Source organism: Primulina eburnea, chromosome 12 (genome assembly GCF_022965805.1).
Source record: "Primulina eburnea isolate SZY01 chromosome 12, ASM2296580v1, whole genome shotgun sequence".
Lineage (NCBI taxonomy): Eukaryota > Viridiplantae > Streptophyta > Magnoliopsida > Lamiales > Gesneriaceae > Primulina > Primulina eburnea.
In genome coordinates, this window is record NC_133112.1 from 19,622,843 (window position 1) to 19,642,869 (window position 20,027).

Here is a 20,027-nt window from a genome sequence, read left to right on the forward strand (position 1 = left end):
TTTGACCGCCCTAGCGAGATCTCTTCGCTGCTTTGCCAAATAAAATCCCACTTTTCGGTCCAATTCCTACAAAACAACCACAAAATACACGAGATCAGCCATATGCTAAATAATGATAGAAAAATGCTAAATTAAACTAAAACAAACTAATGTGATGCATGAATGCGACTCGAAAACAACACTAAAAACACGTAAAAACGAGTCCTATCAACCCCCTCATACTAACCTTTTGCTCGCCCTCGAGTAAAATAGGTTAAAGCACGAGATACTAAACAAACTCAACAACCACAACATTACTCAAACAAGAAATAACTAACACGAGTAAATGTCAATGGTGAGTTAACAATGTTTATGTTCATGCCTCAGTTTACTTTCCCACTACCAATCAAGTCAAATCGCAACCGAATACTCATTCTCATCTATACATAAATTTCGACACTAATTTGAACGTGTGTGTGTGTCATGATGGGTCTAGTCATTCGTACTTCAAATAGATCAATTATCAAATCATGCGAGTCACTCAATTAACACTTCAATACAAGTCTCACTAGCATGCATCCCCGTGTCCATTCATCACTAGCCACAAATTGAACTTTATTCAGCTTTTAAGCATAGATAAGGGTGTCGAAAAGAAGGAAAATAAGCTCAAGTGGCTAAAAGTTGGGAGTACACCGATCATTTTCATTGTGCAATCGTCAAGACTTTTCGTCTGACTTTCCTCGTCTCCTTACATCTCCAACTTTTAGCCTAGGAATAGAATTTCATTCCTTTTATTTCGGCTCCCCCTCACCTTACATCTCCTTCTTTTTTTCTTTCTTTTTCTGTTTTTTTTTTAATTGCACAATTTTCACACATGTACTCCCTAGGCTAAGAATATAATACTTTGGATCACAGCTGGTTAGGAGTATGACATTGTAATTCAGTGCAATGGAAAAGAGGTAAATGTAAAGTTCAAGGCAAATCAAATTTTTTCATTCAAGGTCCCAACTAGCGACTTATTTTCACGGGTTTACATGCCAAATCAACTCATAAATGGTGCCTTTCAAGTTAGCCACACAAAACTTTCAAATTTCACCATTATTCCTACAACGTTCTAGTCCCCACACATGTGTGCTCAAAAGGTTCAAATTTTGTACCAAAATTCATGCTTTAACAATCAAGAGTATCATTCACGACGTGACCCAATCAACACTTTTGTAAACTATCAATTCAAATCATCATTGGCTCATAAACGATGTCTTCTCACCATAAACGACACCCAACAAAAGAAATGCAACGAAACTAAACCAATTAACTAAACAATCAAAACAATAACCAATTGACTAAACAACCAAAACAATCTACCCACCCCCTCATACTAGAGTTGTGCAATGTCCTCAATGCACAAAACGAAACACACACTAAAAACTAAAAAAAAACTCATGAATGCAAATGCAACGACAGAATAAATAAAAAGAAAGGGGAAACAGTAAACTCCCCTCATCAGAAATCCTCCTCCTCGTCATGCTCAGGCGGTGCAACTCCCTCGTCAGCAGCTGGGGGTATAGGATAATGATACTGAAACTGGAAGGGTGGCGGGTATGCGGGTACAGGTGGCCGGCCGGATGTGTCGATGCCCAGATGCGTGGAGATCCCCTGTACCAAGTACTCGACGTTCTGAATATGAGCTTGATTCACGGCCTGATACTCAGTCTGATAAGTGGCCCAAGCGCCCAATTCGTTGATGCGATCTCGCATGGCACGGCGGCGTGGCTGCGGAGGTGGCGGTGCATGTCCTAAAGCCAGAGGTGGTTGAGCTGCTCCCCCATACTCGAAAAATACATCCTCGGGCAGCTCTGCCTGTCTCTTCTCCCTCTTGGATCGATAGAGAGCGTCATCAATGGCTCTCATCGGTGGTAGCCACTCATCATCATCAGCAAATATCACCCCCGCTCGGGCACATAGCTCAGTCACGATCGTCGGAAAATAAAACGCCAAATTGCTGCTGTTTATGCACATGTTGAGCTGTCCAAAGATGAGTCTGCCCACATCAATCGCCATCCCAGTCTGGATGGCATACAGAACAACCGCCCGCTCACGCTGGACATCACTCGTATGCCCGACCGGCATCAATCTCTTAGATAGAAACGCATACCACATTGCCGCCTCCACTCTCAAAAATTTTTCAAGAAAAACCGTATACGTCCCCGGTTGTTTCCACGTGGTGCCCGGATAACAGAGTGTGTGTATAATCGAATCATAATCCGGGTTAAGTACCCACGCCTGAAACTCAGAGTCATCCACCGACGGTAAACCCAGCAAGGCATTGATAGTTCTCGAATCGTATGGGACTCGACGCCCCCGCACAGATGCCTTATGCTCACTCCCCTCCGGAGCATTCGCATAGAATTCACGCACAACCGGAATCACCGCGGCATTCGGTTGTGCTAAAAAATTACTCCACCCTCGTCCCTCTACTAAGACGTCCGGAAAATAACGAAGAGCAGATATAGTAAACCCTCGCTCAGGGATTGGTTTTCTATGTAGTTTAGCATGCTCAAACCGCTCCCGAGCTTTCTCATTAACAAAATTAGACGGAGTCGAACGAGAACTAGAGGCACCGTGAGTTACCTTAGACCGTTTAGGTGCCATGTCGAGATGGGAGTGCAAAGAGTCTGAAGTCGCCGGAAAATTTTTTGAAGTTCGCCGGAGAAGCTCGCCGGAATCCTTGGAAGATGACCGGAGTAGAAGAAATTGTAGTCTAAGTGCTTCCGGGTGGATTGTAGAAACCAAGATCGAGTCTTTTCCCTGAAAATATCACAAAATAAGAAGATTTGAGCATAAAAGATGGAGGAGGCGCCGATTATTTGAGAGGAAAGGGGTAGGGTTCGAAGTGGGGAAGAAAGGGGAAAGGGAAAGGTTTTTATATCTGCGCGACTCGCTAGGGCGGTCAAAAGTGTCCGCCCTAGCGAGTGGTTTTCGGTGACAGACTATTTGAAAAATATGAGGGCTCGCTGGGGCGGTCACTTTTGACCGCCCTAGCAAGTGGTTCTCGCCAGTAAAACAAATTTAAAAAATTCGCTCGCTGGGGCGGTTAAAAGTTACCGCCCTAGCGAGGCGTTTTCGCCAGGAAAACCAATTTTAAAAAAATTCTCTCGCTGGGGCGGTCAAAAGGGACCGCCCTAGCGAGACATTCTCGAAAAAAATAAAATAAAATAAAAATTTTAAAACAATGAATGCCATGCCATGCACTACCTAAATGCAAGTGATGCGATTAATGAATAAAGAAACAGAATAAAAAAGGAGAAGAAGAGTTCTCAATTTACAGTCTAGAGCTCGACTTGTCACCCCTGTCCTTAATGACTGTCATGGAGCCGAGTGACTCCAATTTGTGGCTCAAATGTGCCACCGATATAATGCTTCAGTCTTTGAGCGTTCACAGTGAACGTCCCCTCCTTGCCGTCATGCAATACCACTGCACCTGATGGGAACACCTGGGCTATAATGAAAGGTCCTGACCACCTTGACTTTAGCTTGCCCGGAAAGAGGCGTAAGCGAGAATTGTATAACAACACCGCCTCACCCACTTGAAATTCCCTTCGTACGATGTGTTTATCATGGGCTCGTTTGGTGCGTTCTTTGTAAGATAGTGCCAGATCATAAGCTTTTCCTCGAAACTCATCCAACTGATTCAACTGCAGCAATCGTTTCTCACCTGCAAGAGCAAAATCAAAGTTTAGTGCTTTGGTCGCCCAATATGCTCTATGCTCTAATTCTACTGGTAGATGACATGCTTTACCAAAAAGCAACCTATATGGTGTAGTGCCTATAGGTGTTTTAAAAGCAGTACGATAAGCCCACAAAGCATCATCTAACCGAACGGACCAGTCCTTCCTATTCACATTGACCGTCTTCTCTAGAATCCTCTTAATCTCTCGATTGGACACTTCAACTTGTCCACTAGTTTGGGGATGGTATGGAGTGGAAACCTTGTGGGTGACACCATATTTGCCCAGCAGTTTATCAAAAATTTTGTTGCAAAAATGGGTGCCACCATCACTTATGATTGCACGTGGTGCACCAAATCGATTAAAAATGTGTTTCTTCAAAAATTTTAACACCACTTGTGCATCATTAGTGGCACAAGCCTCCGCCTCCACCCATTTCGAAACATACTCCACTGCCACTAAAATAAATTTCTTCGCAAAAGACGCAGGAAAAGGACCCATAAAATCAATCCCCCACACATCAAATATTTCACACTCAATAATGTTATTTAAAGGCATCTCATGACGGTTGGAAATATTACCTGTGCGTTGGCATCTATCACAATTGAGAACATACAAACGAGCATCCTTAAAAAGAGTTGGCCAATAGAAGCCACATTCAAGTACCTTAGACGCCGTCCGTATGGGTCCAAAGTGACCACCTACCTCACGGTCATGACAATGGTTCAGAATTTGATTGGTTTCCTCCTCCGCCACACATCTTCTTATCATGGAATCTGCACAGATCTTAAACAAAAACGGTTCCTCCCAAAAATAATATTTCACGTCTGAAAAGAATTTCTTTCTTTGGTGAAATAATAAATTAGGTGGAGGTGTGCCGGTGACAAGAAAATTTGCAAAATCGGCATACCAAGGGCACGCATTTACCTCAAGCAATTGTTCATCAGGAAACCAGTCATCTATATCATCGTCATTGCCCTTAATTCTAACATGCTCAAGCCTAGATAGGTGGTCAGCAACTACATTTTCCACACCCTTTTTATCTCGAATCTCGAGATCAAATTCTTGCAGTAATAAAATCCACCTAATTAACCTAGGTTTCGCATCCTTCTTAGCAAGCAAGTATTTCAGGGCAGAATGATCGGTATACACAGTTACTTTAGACAGAACAAGGTATGAATGAAATTTGTCGAAAGCAAATACTATAGCAAGCAATTCCTTTTCAGTAGTAGCGTAATTCAATTGAGCATCATTTAAAGTCTTACTTGCATAGTAGATGGTATGAAATACCTTGTTCTTCCTTTGACCCAGCACCGCACCCACAGCTGTATCACTCGCATCGCACATCACCTCAAACGGTAACTCCCAATCAGGGACAGTCAGAACAGGTGCTGTCACCAAGCTCTCCTTGAGTATCTCGAATGCCTGCAGACAAGTAGAATCAAAATTAAATTCAGCATCTTTCATCAACAAAGAGGATAAAGGTTTAGCAATTTTTGAAAAATCTTTGATGAAGCGCCTATAAAAACCAGCATGCCCAAGGAAACTTCTAACTCCTTTTATTGATGAAGGTGGGGGTAAGTTTTTGATTACCTCCACCTTGGCTTTGTCGACCTCAATTCCATTCTCCGATACCTTGTGTCCTAACACAATCCCCTCTTGAACCATAAAGTGACACTTCTCCCAATTCAACACTAAATTGCTCTCCTCACATCTAACTAACACCAAGTTCAAATTTTCTAGACATTCATTAAATGAGGAGCCAAAAATAGAGAAGTCATCCATAAAAATTTCAAGGAAATTCTCAGTCATGTCATGAAAGATAGCGGTCATGCATCTTTGAAATGTGGCAGGTGCATTGCATAAACCGAAGGGCATACGCCTAAACGCAAAAGTACCATAAGGACAAGTGAAAGTAGTTTTCTCTTGGTCCTCTGGTGCAATTGTGATTTGATTGTATCCTGAATATCCATCTAAAAAGCAATAGAATTCATGACCTGCTAATCGTTCAATCATTTGATCGATAAATGGCAAGGGAAAGTGATCTTTACGGGTTGCATTATTCAGTTTCCTATAATCTATGCACACACGCCAACCCGTAACAGTTCTAGTGGGAATCAACTCATTTTTTTCATTAGTAATAACAGTAATCCCACCCTTTTTAGGCACACATTGTACAGGACTTACCCACGCACTATCAGAGATAGGATAGATAATACCTGCATCCAGAAGTTTAATTGTTTCAGCCTTTACTACCTCTTGCATCTTTGGATTGAGTCTCCTTTGTGGTTGTGCTAGAGGTGAGTACTTATCTTCCATCAGAATTTTATGCATGCAGATCGAAGGACTTATCCCTTTTATGTCCGAAACCTTCCAAGCGAATGCTCCTTTATGCTCCTTAAGGACTCCCATGAGCTTACTCTCCATATCATCTGTCAAAGAAGAGGAAATAATAACAGGCAATTTATTATCTTCTCCTAAATATACGTACTTGAGATGTGGAGGTAGTGGTTTGAGCTCCAAAGTAGGTGGCTCCTCTAGGCTTGACTTCTGAGGCATTAAATTTTTTCGGTCTCCCAATTCCTCTAATCTAAGCCTCACTTGCTTTCTCCAAGGTGGAATGGCATTCAAATGAGCTACCATCTCCATCTTTTCCTCGTCTAGCTCGTCCTCCTGCTTTTCAGTAGTGAGAGTGGCCTCCAATGGTTCTTTCAATCCATCCTGCACAAAATCACAAACAATAGAATCTAAGACATCAATACGAAAGCAACTATCATTGTGCATTGTGTGCTTGAGAGTATTGAAAACATCAAAAATAATTTCTTCTTCTCCAACTCTCAGTCTCAACTTCCCCTCTTCCACATCAATTAGCGCTTTCCCTGTAGCCAGAAATGGTCTCCCTAGGATTAAAGGCATCTCTAAATCTTCCTCCATGTCTAGTATCCCGAAATCTGCAGGGAAAATGAACTTATCCACTTTCACCAAAACATCTTCGATAATCCCACGTGGATACTTGACAGATCTGTCAGCCAGCTGCAACGACATCCTAGTTGGCTTGGGTTCACCTAATCCCAGTCTTCTAAACACAGAAAAAGGCATCAGGTTAATACTCGCACCAAGATCACATAGAGCTTTATGAAAATTAATATCACCAATAATGCAAGGTATAGAGAAACTCCCTGGATCTTTTTGCTTTGGAGGCATCTTGTTTTGAACTAAAGCGGAGCAATTTTCAGTCAAATTCACCGTCATATGATCTTCTAGCTTCCGCTTATTTGCTAAGATATCTTTCAAGAATTTTGCATAACTTGGCATATTCAATAAGGCATCAGCAAAAGGAATGTTAATATGCAATTTTTTAAATACCTCAAGAAATTTACCAAATTGTGCATCTAATTTAGCTTTCTTCATCGCTGCAGGAAAAGGTGGAGGGATAACAATTTTATTTTGTGCAATAGGTGTAGATGTAGAGTTAGAAGACTTACCTCCTCGAGTTTCTACCTCATCCTCGCCATGCTTGGTCTTTTCCTCATGAGACTCGAGTGCTTTTCCACTCCGCAATTCCACAGCCTTCACATGCTCTCTTGGGTTAGTTTCCGTGTTGCTTGGCAAAGCTCCTTGCTCCCTATTAGAAATCAACTTTGCCAATTGTCCAATTTGATTCTCTAACCCCTTTATGGATGCATCTTGATTCTGAAATCTCGTCTCTGTTGCAGAAATAAATTTAGTCATCATTTGCTCTAAATTGGACTTCTCCTCCCGAGGCGGCTCTGGTTTGAATCCTTGGTGCATCCCATATGGTGGACCTCTTTGTTGGCGATTTTGGCTGTTTTGGCCTCCCCACGAAAAGTTTGGGTGATTCCTCCATCCCGGATTGTATGTATTCGAATAAGGGTCATTTCTAGGACGGTTCTGGAATCCCACTTGTTTCACCGGTGCTCCCTCAGGCACATAAAATGGATTGCCATCTTGGCAATCCTGCACGTCATGCTCACCCCCACACTTATCACAGAAAATTTCTTGCAGACGCATAGCCGACCCACTCATGCTCATCCCATCAATCTTTCTACTCAAAGCCTCTAACTGTGCTGAAACCGCAGACAAATCATTAACTTGATGAACTCCAGCACCTCGTCTCTGCCTATCAGACTGAGGATGATAGCTACTCGCAGCCATCTCCTCCAATAACTCATATCCTTCCTCAGCCGTCTTTCTCAGTAAGTTACCACATGCAGCAGCATCTATCATAGTACGGTTAGGAGTAATCAGACCATAGTAGAAAGTTTGAACAACTAACCCAAGCGGTAGCTCATGGTGTGGACATCTCCTCAACAAGTCCTTGTAGCGCTCCCATGCCTCGTAAAGTGACTCGTTCTCATATTGAGCAAACGTAGTAATGTCGGCTCTAAGCTTCATAGTCTTCGACGGAGGAAAGTACTTGATCAGGAATGCCTTTGCCATATCCTCCCATGTAGTGATAGACCCTATAGGCAAACAGTTTAACCACGACTTAGCTTTATCTTTCAGTGAAAATGGAAATAAGCGCAAACAAACAGCATCATCAGACACGCCATTAAACTTAAAAGTATCACAAATTTCAAGAAAGTCAGCTATATGAGAATTAGGGTCGTCAAGTGCACTTCCCCCAAATTGAACAGTGTTCTGAATCATCTGGATGATAGCTGGCTTGATCTCAAACTGATTAGCTCGGATGACTGGTCTTACGATGCTTGGACGTGCTCCATCAAGAGACGGCTGTGCATAATCCAACATTGGAATGCGACGTGGTATCTCAACTTGTCTATTTTCACGCTGTTCCTCTCCACGTTCTTGCTCGTGTCTTTCCATCTGTTCTTTGAGTCTTTGTTGTTGTCTTCGACGTCTAGCTGTGCGTTCAATCTCGGGGTCAAAAGGCTCAAGCTTAAATTCGAGTGATCTTCGCATGCACCGCAAGAGAGATCTGCAACACAATGAGAGTATCAAATAACAATAAAATAAATAATACTAAAGAATTTAAACGAGAAATAAAAATTGTGAATCAACAGTCCCCGGCAACGGCGCCAAAAACTTGATCGAGCAAAACTTGCACAGTGAATAGTCCCAAAATTTGTTGTATAATTAAAAGCTCGATTTAAATATCGCAAGTGCACGATAGTCAAGTTATAATAAACGTAAGTGAATACGAGTATCGTTCCACAAGGACTGCGTTACAATATCTTTATTTCCAAGTAAATTTCTTTAGCAACGATAGATTGAGTTGGTGATTAAACTAAAGTGAATTTAATAACTAAAATAATTAAAGTGCAAGAAAAAGCAATCAAGAAATCAATGATTAAATTGGATTAAAATCAAATGAGAAATGAATTTGTTGGGAATTATCAGTTCACCTACCGCTCGTGTTCAAATAATTATACTCGACTTTTACTCGTGCATTCGACGGAATTCCCTAGACTAATTAATATACTCTGTCGAGCTATATTAATACTAATCATAAACATGCAGTAATCAAGTATCCTCAATTATTTAACAGTTCACGATTGCATTACATTCTATGGAATCCACTAGCTTTCATCCGGGTGAATTATCACTATCGACACGTATCCAATTCCGTATATCTACTAAAATTGTAAATCCGTGGTCTATACTATTCGATCCTATTGTCAATTATTCTATCGAAATCATCAACAACATGAAATAATCAAAGGAAGTTAGCTAGACTTCAATTGAAATAAGAAAGCACAAAAGCATAAACAAATCACTCATAGAAACGTCGAGCAATAATGTTGAACAACGAGTACGGGGTAGGATCCCCTCAAATCCCAACAAATCTAGAGTTTAGCCACTAAAATTCATAATAAAAACCAACAACAATCTGAGAAATAAAAACTGAATAATGAAAATACTAAAGATGACGACGGATGACGGCCACCACGCGTGGAAATCTCGAGGTCTTCGAAATCTCCTTTGCTCCTCGCCTTTTCTCCAAGAAAATCTGATGAAAGTGATGAAAAATCGCCCAAAACGCCGCCTCTCTCGTGTATTAGGTCTATGGTGTAGAATAGAGTCCAAAAAAAAGGAAACATATCTTTTCAAATCTCGCAGCTCGCTAGGGCGATTACTTTTGACCGCTGGGGCGAGTGGTTCTCGAATTAAAATCATCGGCTATGTCCATGGTCTCGCTGGGGCGGTCACTTTGGACCGCCCTAGCGAGAGGTTCACGCAGAAACTCCTCGGCTAGACCAACATTCTCGCTGGGGCGGTCAAAAGACACTCGCGCAACAACTGCTCGACCAAATTAAAATGCTCGCTGGGGCGGTCACTTTTGACCGCCCTAGCGAGATCTCTTCGCTGCTTTGCCAAATAAAATCCCACTTTTCGGTCCAATTCCTACAAAACAACCACAAAATACACGAGATCAGCCATATGCTAAATAATGATAGAAAAATGCTAAATTAAACTAAAACAAACTAATGTGATGCATGAATGCGACTCGAAAACAACACTAAAAACACGTAAAAACGAGTCCTATCAGTCATTAAAATTCAGAGTTACACCTCACATACACAAGCTGCTCCTGCTGCACGTTTGACAACAACTTTGGGTCACGTTTTTGTTGCTTGTTTGAGTTCTTGGTTGGCTTTTAGCCCATGGCCTTAGAATGGACAGTACCTTAATGAGTTAGGAAAGACATGTTTTTGGCCGTTCGTGATTTGGTCAAGTTTAGAGGTTGTACGAGAATTTACGGCGAAAGGTGTCAAAATGACTCTCGAAAGAGTGTTTTATGTTTTTGGATTCCTTTCACCTATTTTCGTGTTTTACAGTTACTATGCATACTTTTCACTATGTTTGGGGTATTTTTAATCATGGTTAAATGTCGGTTTAATGTTGGTTCGGGTTGGTATGAAGTCATGGTTAAAAATCAAGTAGTTGGTCCGAATCGTCTCGTTTTTGGTTCTATTGTTAAGATTTTGTCAAGTTAAGATTTATTTCATGTGTCACATATTAGTAGTAAGTCGCAGCAAGCCTGGGAACGATCCAACTCATCTGGTAAAAATAAGGTTATAATTATATTACGTGCATAAAAATATAAAATTTTTATTTTTGAGATATATGCGATATGTCTTGTGGCCACCTTATGCTTATGGGTTTGGAAGTCGGTAGGAACAACCGAGGACCTCTCCGCCCAGTGACTTACGACCGGTTTATGATTATGTATGGGTACGGACATCCAGTCCAAGGGCTGTGATTGATCTCTACCGCCCGGTATACTGTTGTTAAGTCTGATCTGGCGCTTACGCTATGTTATAGGACACTTGCTTAGAAACATTATCTCTACTAGAAAAATTATGATATGTTATGATAGAGCTCTATTGAGCAAAGCTTTTACGTATGATTTTTCAGATATGCACGTAGTTATAATTATTCACGGTACGATTTTCTCCATGCGCTTTACGATACGTTATTTTTACGTTGCATGCGATGTTATGATATATTTACTTGTTATGCACGATATATACATGTTGAGTCTTTAGACTCACTAGACTTGATTGTTGTAGGTATTTACGAGGTCGAGACCGCGGGCGGAGACCAGTGAGCGATCTTGGGACAGCAGTAGTAAACCCGAGGACCTCATGATTTAGTTTATGCACTTTTTATTATTCAAACTCAGTTTTAATACGTTAGATTATTTTAAATTGATGTTTACGTTGGATTATTTTTAAATTGTTGCTTGAAAACATTATTCGCTTCCGCTGTTATTTTAAAGTTAAAAAAATTATTTACATGTTTATTTTAATTAAATGAGACGAGATATTTATTTATTTAGAAAATTTTTAATAATTCCGCGAAATTATGAATACGAAATACGGGCCTTTACAGTTGGTATCAGAGCCTATGATCTTGTAAAGGGTTGTACTACTACTGCTCTCGAGAAGCTCATGAAGTCACGTCTTCGGTCTGTAAGTTTTACGATTACGCATTTATTTTAAAGCTCGAAATATTTTTACATCATGATTGCATGAAAGATTTTATGTCAAGGTTACGATTATGCATTATTTATTTAAATTTAAAGAAATAGTGGAATTATGCATGTTGGTTACGTATGGGTTATAATTATGGAACAACATGCCTCCTAGACGCCGTGTTGGACGCCCGAGAGGTGATGATGAGCACCGTCATTATTATGGAGTTCATCCTGTAAGTTCGAGAAGGGATGTCATTTTGTACCCCTGATTGCTAATGATGTTGAAGCCAAGTTAAGGCATTTTCTGAATGGTCTACGGCCGATCTTACGCTGTGATGTTAAGGTGGCTGGCCCTACTACTTATGATGTGGCTGTTTCTAGAGCTCTAGCGGCAGAGCAAGACCAGAATGATATTGAGCGCGATCTCCTTGGAAAACGACAATTTCAGGCACCACACCGTCCTCCTCAGTCACATCATCAGAATAAGAGACCTTTCCACGGTCCACCCAGGAACAGATGGCTGCAGCCGCAAAAGCAGGGACGAGCAGTCCCGAGGACAGTGGAGTATCCAGTCTGTGCCAAGTGCTCACGCCGTCATGCTGGGCCATGTATGTATGGTTCGGGAAAGTGTTACAAATGTGGTAGTACTGACTACATATTGAAGAATTGCCCTCAGAAGAATCTGCCTACCCAAAGCAGAGTTTTTGCTCTCCGTGCTGCGAAGACTAACCCGGAGACGATGCTCATGACAGTTATCATAAATCCTTAAGTTGTATTTGAAGTTTAATGTTTTGGGTTAATATTTTGAACTTAGAATTTATGACGGGATTGCATGCTCTAATCAGTGTTATTTACGAGAATTTAGGTTAGAAGAACTTTGACCTTAGCATGTCTATAAGCATAGTTCTTGTAAAACTATTGGGTTTAGCATAATATTCCAATCTTTCAGGGAGAATCTTTATAGCCGGTTCAGCTACGAAAGCCTTGATTGATTCAGGGGCTACCCATTCGTCATTTCAGAAACCTTTGAAAATTCTCTCAAGATCAAATCAATTGGGCGAGACATAGCGTATTCAGTAGCATTGCCTTCTGGAGAGGAGATGACAGCTATTAATGTGATCCGAGATATAGACCTGGAACTTCATGGTAATCTTGTGTACGCGGATCTGATCGTTCTGCAGATGCCAAAATTTGATATCATTCTAGGGATGGACTGGCTACTGACGAACCGAGTTTTGATTGACTTCCAGCAGAGATCAGTTCTCGTCCGACCGCCTGGGATGGAACAATTCTTATTCGAGCCAGACAGGTATTTTAATTTACCGCGTATGATATCTTGTGTCCAGGCTAGGAAGCTCATTAATAGTGGGTGCCGAGCATTTTTAGCTACTCTTGTATCCATTCCCGAGACGCCCAAACAGTCAGCATCCGATGTTCCAATTGTCCGGGATTTTCTAGACGTTTTTCCTGATGACGTCTCTGGATTACCACCTGTGCGAGAGGTGGAATTTTCTATTGAGTTTATGCCCGGTACGGCACCGATCTCAATGGCGCCGTACAGATTAGCACCGACGGAGATAGTAGAACTCAAGAAACAGATTCAGGAACTTCTTGACAAGGAGTTCATTCGCCCGAGCTTTTCGCCATGGGGCGCACTGATATTTTTTGTGAAGAAAAAGGATGGTTCGATGAGGCTCTGCATTGATTACCAGGAGTTGAACAGCGTTACAGTGAAGAACAAATACCCACTCCCGAGGATAGAGGATTTTTTTGATCAATTGGAGGGAGCTTCGGTATTCTCCAAGATTGATCTGCGTTCTGGTTATCATCAGCTGACAGTGAAAGACGCCGACGTTCTCAAGACTGCTTTCAGGACTAGTTATAGCCACTTCGAGTTTCTTGTGATGCCATTTGGTTTGACGAATGCGCCAGCGATCTTCATGGATCTCATGAATCGCGTATTCCAGCCGTACCTTGATCAGTTCGTGATAGTATTCATAGATGATATTCTCATCTACTCAAAGAATCAAGAGGATCACAGCAGACATCTAAACACAGTATTGCAGACCTTACAAAAGCACAAACTATTCGCGAAGATCAGGAAATGCGAGTTCTGGTTATAGAAAGTGGTGTTCTTAGGCCACGTCATTTCTAGCAATGTTATCGAGGTAGACCCGGCGAAAGTTACAGCAGTCAGAGATTGGGTTGTGCCGCAAAATGCATCAGAGATCCGTAGTTTCCTTGGACTAGCAGGATACTATCGGAAGTTTATTCGGGGATTTTCCTCCATTGCAGTTCCACTCACATCTTTGACGAAGAAGAAAGTTAAGTATTTGTGGAGCGAGGAGTGTCAGAAGAGCTTCGATACATTATAGCAAGCTCTTATTTCAGCACCAGTGTTGGCCATGCCTTCAGGGCCCGGAGATTTTGTTTTGTATACCGATACTTTGAAACTCGGGTTAGGCGCAGTATTGATGCAGCATGGGAAGGTGATAGCATATGCTTCTTGTGGGGACCCGGACACTAATCAAGTTCTTAATCATCATTGGGACCAATTAATCAATAATAAAACAGGGTCTAAATTTTTTTTTTTTTTAAACTGCGGAACGTAGTGATATACAACATATATACATATCAGTATATAAAATACAAATCATGTATTTCAACATTTATTCAAACTAGGGTTTGAAACTAAAGTCAAGTGTTTAACCCTACATCTAGTCCAAGTCCGGTGCCATCACTCTAATCACGATCTAGCTCTTCATCTCTTCGACCCTGGACCTGTCCCACCTGTTGTCAAGTACACATACAGACAAGACAACAGCCGGATATACCGGTGAGAATATAATCCTCAGTATAAATCAATGAAACATGCAATCATATAAACAATATAAAGCATGTAATCAGGTAACATGAATATGTATCAAAATCTGAAACATAAACAATATCAAATCAAACTGTCGACATCAATCATAATTCAGACTAGACTCAATCCTAGTCTAGGGATCCCGATTTCCAGATGTGGTATTCCTATATCGAATTCCGTAAAGGATGGAACCATAATCTCTATTACTCGATATAACCAGTGCCCTGGTATTCCTATATCGAATTCCGTAATAGAAGAATTCCAATACCCTTTACTCGATATAACCAAATATGGTGTTCCTATATCGAATTCCGTAATAGATTCCATTACTCGATATAACCAAACATCCAGTGTCCTGACCTAACCGTCAAGGACTGTAGTTCTATCGCTAGTATCCTATCTTGTGACATTGTGCAATGTGCCGTGGCGATACCACCACTATCCGGCACTTCTGTCACAAGATAACTCGTCTAATACCTGTTATCTAAATTCAAGAGAACAAGTACATTAATCAATGTAATGCAAATATCCATGCAATAAAATAAAGTATGTGATTTAGGGAAACCCAAGTCTAAACCGACTCAAGTCCATCTCCCAATACCACATTGACTTATACCGTTCTTTCGTCGGTTTCTGGCTCAGTCGAAGTCCTGAACTCACAATCTGTCTGGTACTGACAATATCAATAATCTCATGTCAATATACCATTCAATTCCATAATAATCTGATCAATCTGGAATTAATTCAAAATCAACAGTATAACGGTACAATTTCAGTATCTCCGTCAATACAACATCACCAGATAATAGTTACAATCCATAACCCATATCCAGTACAAGCCATAATTCAAATCTGTCCGGTATAACTTAATATACCTTAAAAAATTTATAACAATTCCATAATCAGTCCGTTTCTTAATCTGACTTCGCTTCTACGATGTCTAACATGTCAAGAACATCATATATGAATTCCATTCAATTCTGACAATAGCATAATTTCAAAGCATGTCAAAACGTAGCAAAACTTACATCCAGTTGTAGCTGTCGATGCCCGGAACACAACACCGTGTTCGGATTCAAATTCTAATAGATGGGATGATCAAACTCACCAATTGAATCACACGAAGAAACAAAAGATTTCTAGAGAAAGGAAGCTCGGTTCTTGTTCTGATTCTTGGGAAATCTCATATATTTATATTGCATGCAAGACTCATACGTGGCAACCTCTCATTTTTTTGCCAAACTTCTTGCAAAATTACGAAAATGCCATCCATTATTTACGAAAATGCCATTGACCTCCAATAATTTAAATCAATTATTTTTCCACTTGCAGTCTCAATTCGTGTCCCGATTAATCCTCTCATAATTATATCAAATTATACCTCAATAATTACAGATTACCAGGATTAATTTTCCGGGCATTACATTTCTCCCCCCCTAAGATACGATTTCGTCCTCGAAATCACAAGTAATCGATCATATCAAATAGGAGTATATACAGAAACTGTATCAGAAATGTACATCAGTGAAACAATGCTGGGAATTCTTGTCTCATATCAGATTCAGTCTCCCAAGTGGCTTCTTCCATACCATGACGAGTCCATTGAACTTTCACAAGGGGAATCATTTTCATTCTGAGATGTTTTTCTTTACGATCAATAATCCTGATTGGTTTCTCGACATAACTCACTGTCTCATCCAGCTCGGTCTCGTCTGGCTGAATCACGTGAGAATCATCAGAGAGATATTTCTGCAGCATTGATACATGAAAGACATCATGTATTCCAGATAATGAAGGCGGCAAGGCGAGTCGATAGGCACGATCTCCTATCTTTTCAAGAATCTCATATGGACCGACATATCGTGGAGACAATTTCCCTTTCTTGCCAAATCTGACAACTCCTTTGAAAGGTGAAATTTTCAGGAACACTCGGTCTCCAGCCTCAAATACCAACGGTCGTCGTCTGAGGTTGGCATATTTGGCTTGTCTGTCCTGAGCTGCCTTCATTTTCTTCTGAATCAACTTTACTTTCTCAGTCATATCTCTGATCATATCCGGTCCAGTCTCAGGAACTTCAGAGATATCATCCCAGTAAAGAGGGGATCGACATTTCTTTCCGTACAACGCTTCAAATGGTGCCATCTCAATACTCGTTTGATAGCTATTGTTGTACGAAAATTCACAAAGTGGCAATGCATCCTGCCAACCAGTGCTAAAATCAAGTACTACAGCTCTCAGCATATCTTCCAATGTCTGAATCGTACGCTCTGACTGTCCATCAGTCTGTGGATGATATGCGGTACTAAGATGTAACTTCGTACCAAGAGCTTGCTGCAGACTCTGCCAGAAGTGCGATGTAAACCGAGAGTCACGGTCTGAAACAATCGACTTCGGCACTCCGTGCAATCTTACCACTTCCTTGACATAAATCTCAGCCATCTGATCATATCGGTACGTCATCTTGTATGGAATAAAACATGCAGATTTGGTCAATCGATCAATCACGACCCAAATCGCATCACAACCTCGGGAGGATCTCGGTAACTGTGTCACAAAATCCATGGAAATGTGATCCTATTTCCATTCAGGAATGGACAAACTCTGTAATAATCCTCCTGGTTTCTTTCTTTCAGCTTTCACCTGTTGGCAATTCAGACACTTGGCTACAAATTTAGTCACATCAGATTTCATTTGTTTCCACCAATACTGTGTCTTTAAATCATTATACATTTTCCTACCACCAGGATGAATGCTAAAACGACTGTTGTGCGCTTCTGACAGTATTCGCTGTCTCAATTCTGAAACATTTGGCACAACAATACGATTATTCACATACAAGACATTATCACGAACCTGATATTCCGATCGATGTCCAGCTCTGACCATCGCAATCGAATTCTGTACATTCTGATCAACTTTCTGAGCTGTTTTAATTTCCAAAAGCAGCTCTGGTTCAGCCCGAACAGCACACAATCTCAGAGGCTGACGATTTGTCTCAAATATTAATCCAGACAAACAGCAGTCTTCAATCAAATTCGATACACCAATCGTCGATAAGGATAGTGCACATACTTTTCGACTCAGCGCATCAGCTGCTGCATTGGACTTCCCTGGATAATACTTGATTTCACAATCAAAGTCTTTCAGTAAATCCAGCCATCTTTGCTGTCTCATATTCAGCTCTGATTGCGAAAACAGATATTTCAAGCTCTTGTGATCAGAATATATTTCAAATTTCTCACCGTAGAGGTAATGTCGCCATATCTTCAATGCAAAGACTATGGCTACCAATTCAAGATCATGAATTGGGTAACGGGTCTCATGTGGTTTCAACTGTCTTGAGGCATAAGCAATCACATGCCCTCGCTGCATCAAAACACAACCCAATCCTCGGTGAGATGCATCACAATAAACAACAAATCCACCAGTGCCTGCAGGAATCGTCAACACAGGCGCACTGGTCAGTCTCTTTTTCAACTCAAGAAAACTGGATTCACAGTCTTCTGTCCACACGAATGGAGCATTCTTCTGAGTTAACTGCGTAATCGGTTTGGCAATACTCGAAAAATCTTTAATAAATCGACGATAATATCCTGCCAAACCCATAAAAATGCGAATTTCCGGCACAGATGTAGGTCTCGGCCAAGAAATCACTGCCTCAACCTTACTGGGATCAACTGATATACCGTCTCCAGATATAATGTGACCCAAAAACACAACCTGTTTCAGCCAAAACTCGCATTTCGACAATTTAGCATACAGTTTCTCTGCCCTCAAAATTCTCAACACCATCCTCAGATGATTAGCATGCTCAATCATATTCTTCGAATAAATCAAGATATCATCAATGAACATGATAACAAAATCATCCAAGTATTTCTGAAAGACGCGGTTCATCAATCCCATAAATACCGCCGGGGCATTCGTCAAACCAAATGGCATGACAATAAATTCATAATGTCCATACCTGGTTCTGATGCTGTCTTTGATATATCAGAATCCCTGACTCTCAGTTGATGGTATCCAGATCTCAAGTCGATCTTGGAATACACAGATGAACCTTGCAACTGATCACACAGATCATCAATACGAGGCAATGGATATTTATTCTTTACCGTTGCCTTGTTCAGTTGTCGGTAGTCGATAAAAAGTCTCATCGACCCATCTTTCTTCCTCACGAACAGTACTGGAGCACCCCAAGGAGATACACTCGGTCTGATATATCCCTTGGCCAGTAAATCCTCCAACTGTTCTTTCAATTCTTTCAATTCGATCGGTGCCATCCTGTAAGGAGCTCTCGAAATAGGAACGGTTCCTGGCATCAATTCAATGCTGAAGTCTATCTCTCGAATCGGAGGCAATCCAGGAATCTCGTCTGGAAAGACATCAGTAAACTCGCACACCACTGGCAAATCCGTCAATGTTGAGCTCGTTTTCAGTAAGTCAACTGAATATACCAGGAATCCATCCGCTCCCTTCTGCAATAATCGAGTCATATTTATTGCAGATATCAAAGGAATTCTAGCCCTAGAACCCTTACCATAAAATTTCCACTCCTTAGCCATCTCAGGTCTGAATCGAACTATCTTGTGGAAACAATCGACTGTAGCCCGGTACTTGGTCAACATGTCGATACCGACAATACAATCAAAATCAGATAAACCAAGCACAATACAGTCTACCTCAATCGTATGCCCATCGTACTGCAGTATACACGATTTCACAGATTTCACCGATATCAAACCTGTTCCTAACGGAGACGTGACAAATACTACAGTAGCTAAGGACTCAACAGGCAATGAATGCATTAAAGCAAATCGCTCAGACATAAAAGTATGTGATGCACCAGTATCAATCAGTACATATGCAGGATAACCAGAAATAAAACAGTTACCTGCAACTACATCATCAGGTGCATCCTGTGCTTGCTCCTCAGTCAAAGCAAACAATCGGGCCTGCTGTCTAGGAGGCTGGCTCGCGGTCTGGCCCTCTCCTGGCCTCTGCTGTGACAGAGGAGACGGTACTGGCTGAAAGGAATGAACGGCAGATGGTCGTCTACCTGCCTGAGCCACTGATCCAGATGACTCAGCTGCCTGGGATCCCTGGGCACCTCGCTGTGGACACACTCGGGCAAAGTGTCCCTGCTGTCTACAGATACGACAGCTGCCAACTACTCCTCGGCACTGATCTGTGGAATGCCTCCCTCCACAAGTACTACAGTACGGTCCTTCATAGCTCTGGCTCTGACCGGTCTGTCTAGAGCCACTCGAACTGGACGAAGTAGTCCCTGATTTCTTAAATTGCTTCCCTCTAGCCTTCAAGAAATCCTTCTTCCCGGTACTACTGCTGCTGCCTCCTTCAAATCGAGGAGGTGGTTGTTGCTGTCCCGGTGCTGGAAGCACAAATGAAGCCTCTCTCTGCCTCATCAAGCCTGCCTCGGCTCCCTTGGCTCTGTTCAGGGCATCGGTGAAGTTGTTGGGCCTCCCAGTAT

General features: G+C 41.4%; 1 non-coding gene across 1 annotated transcript; it reads left to right on the top strand.

Annotated features, from left to right (window-relative positions):
- The first annotated feature begins 8,013 nt into the window (after window positions 1-8,013).
- On the top strand, window positions 8,014-8,120 carry LOC140808529 (small nucleolar RNA R71). The gene has a single exon (XR_012112949.1). It is a non-coding gene; the product is annotated as a small nucleolar RNA R71 (small nucleolar RNA).
- The last annotated feature ends 11,907 nt before the right edge of the window (window positions 8,121-20,027 follow it).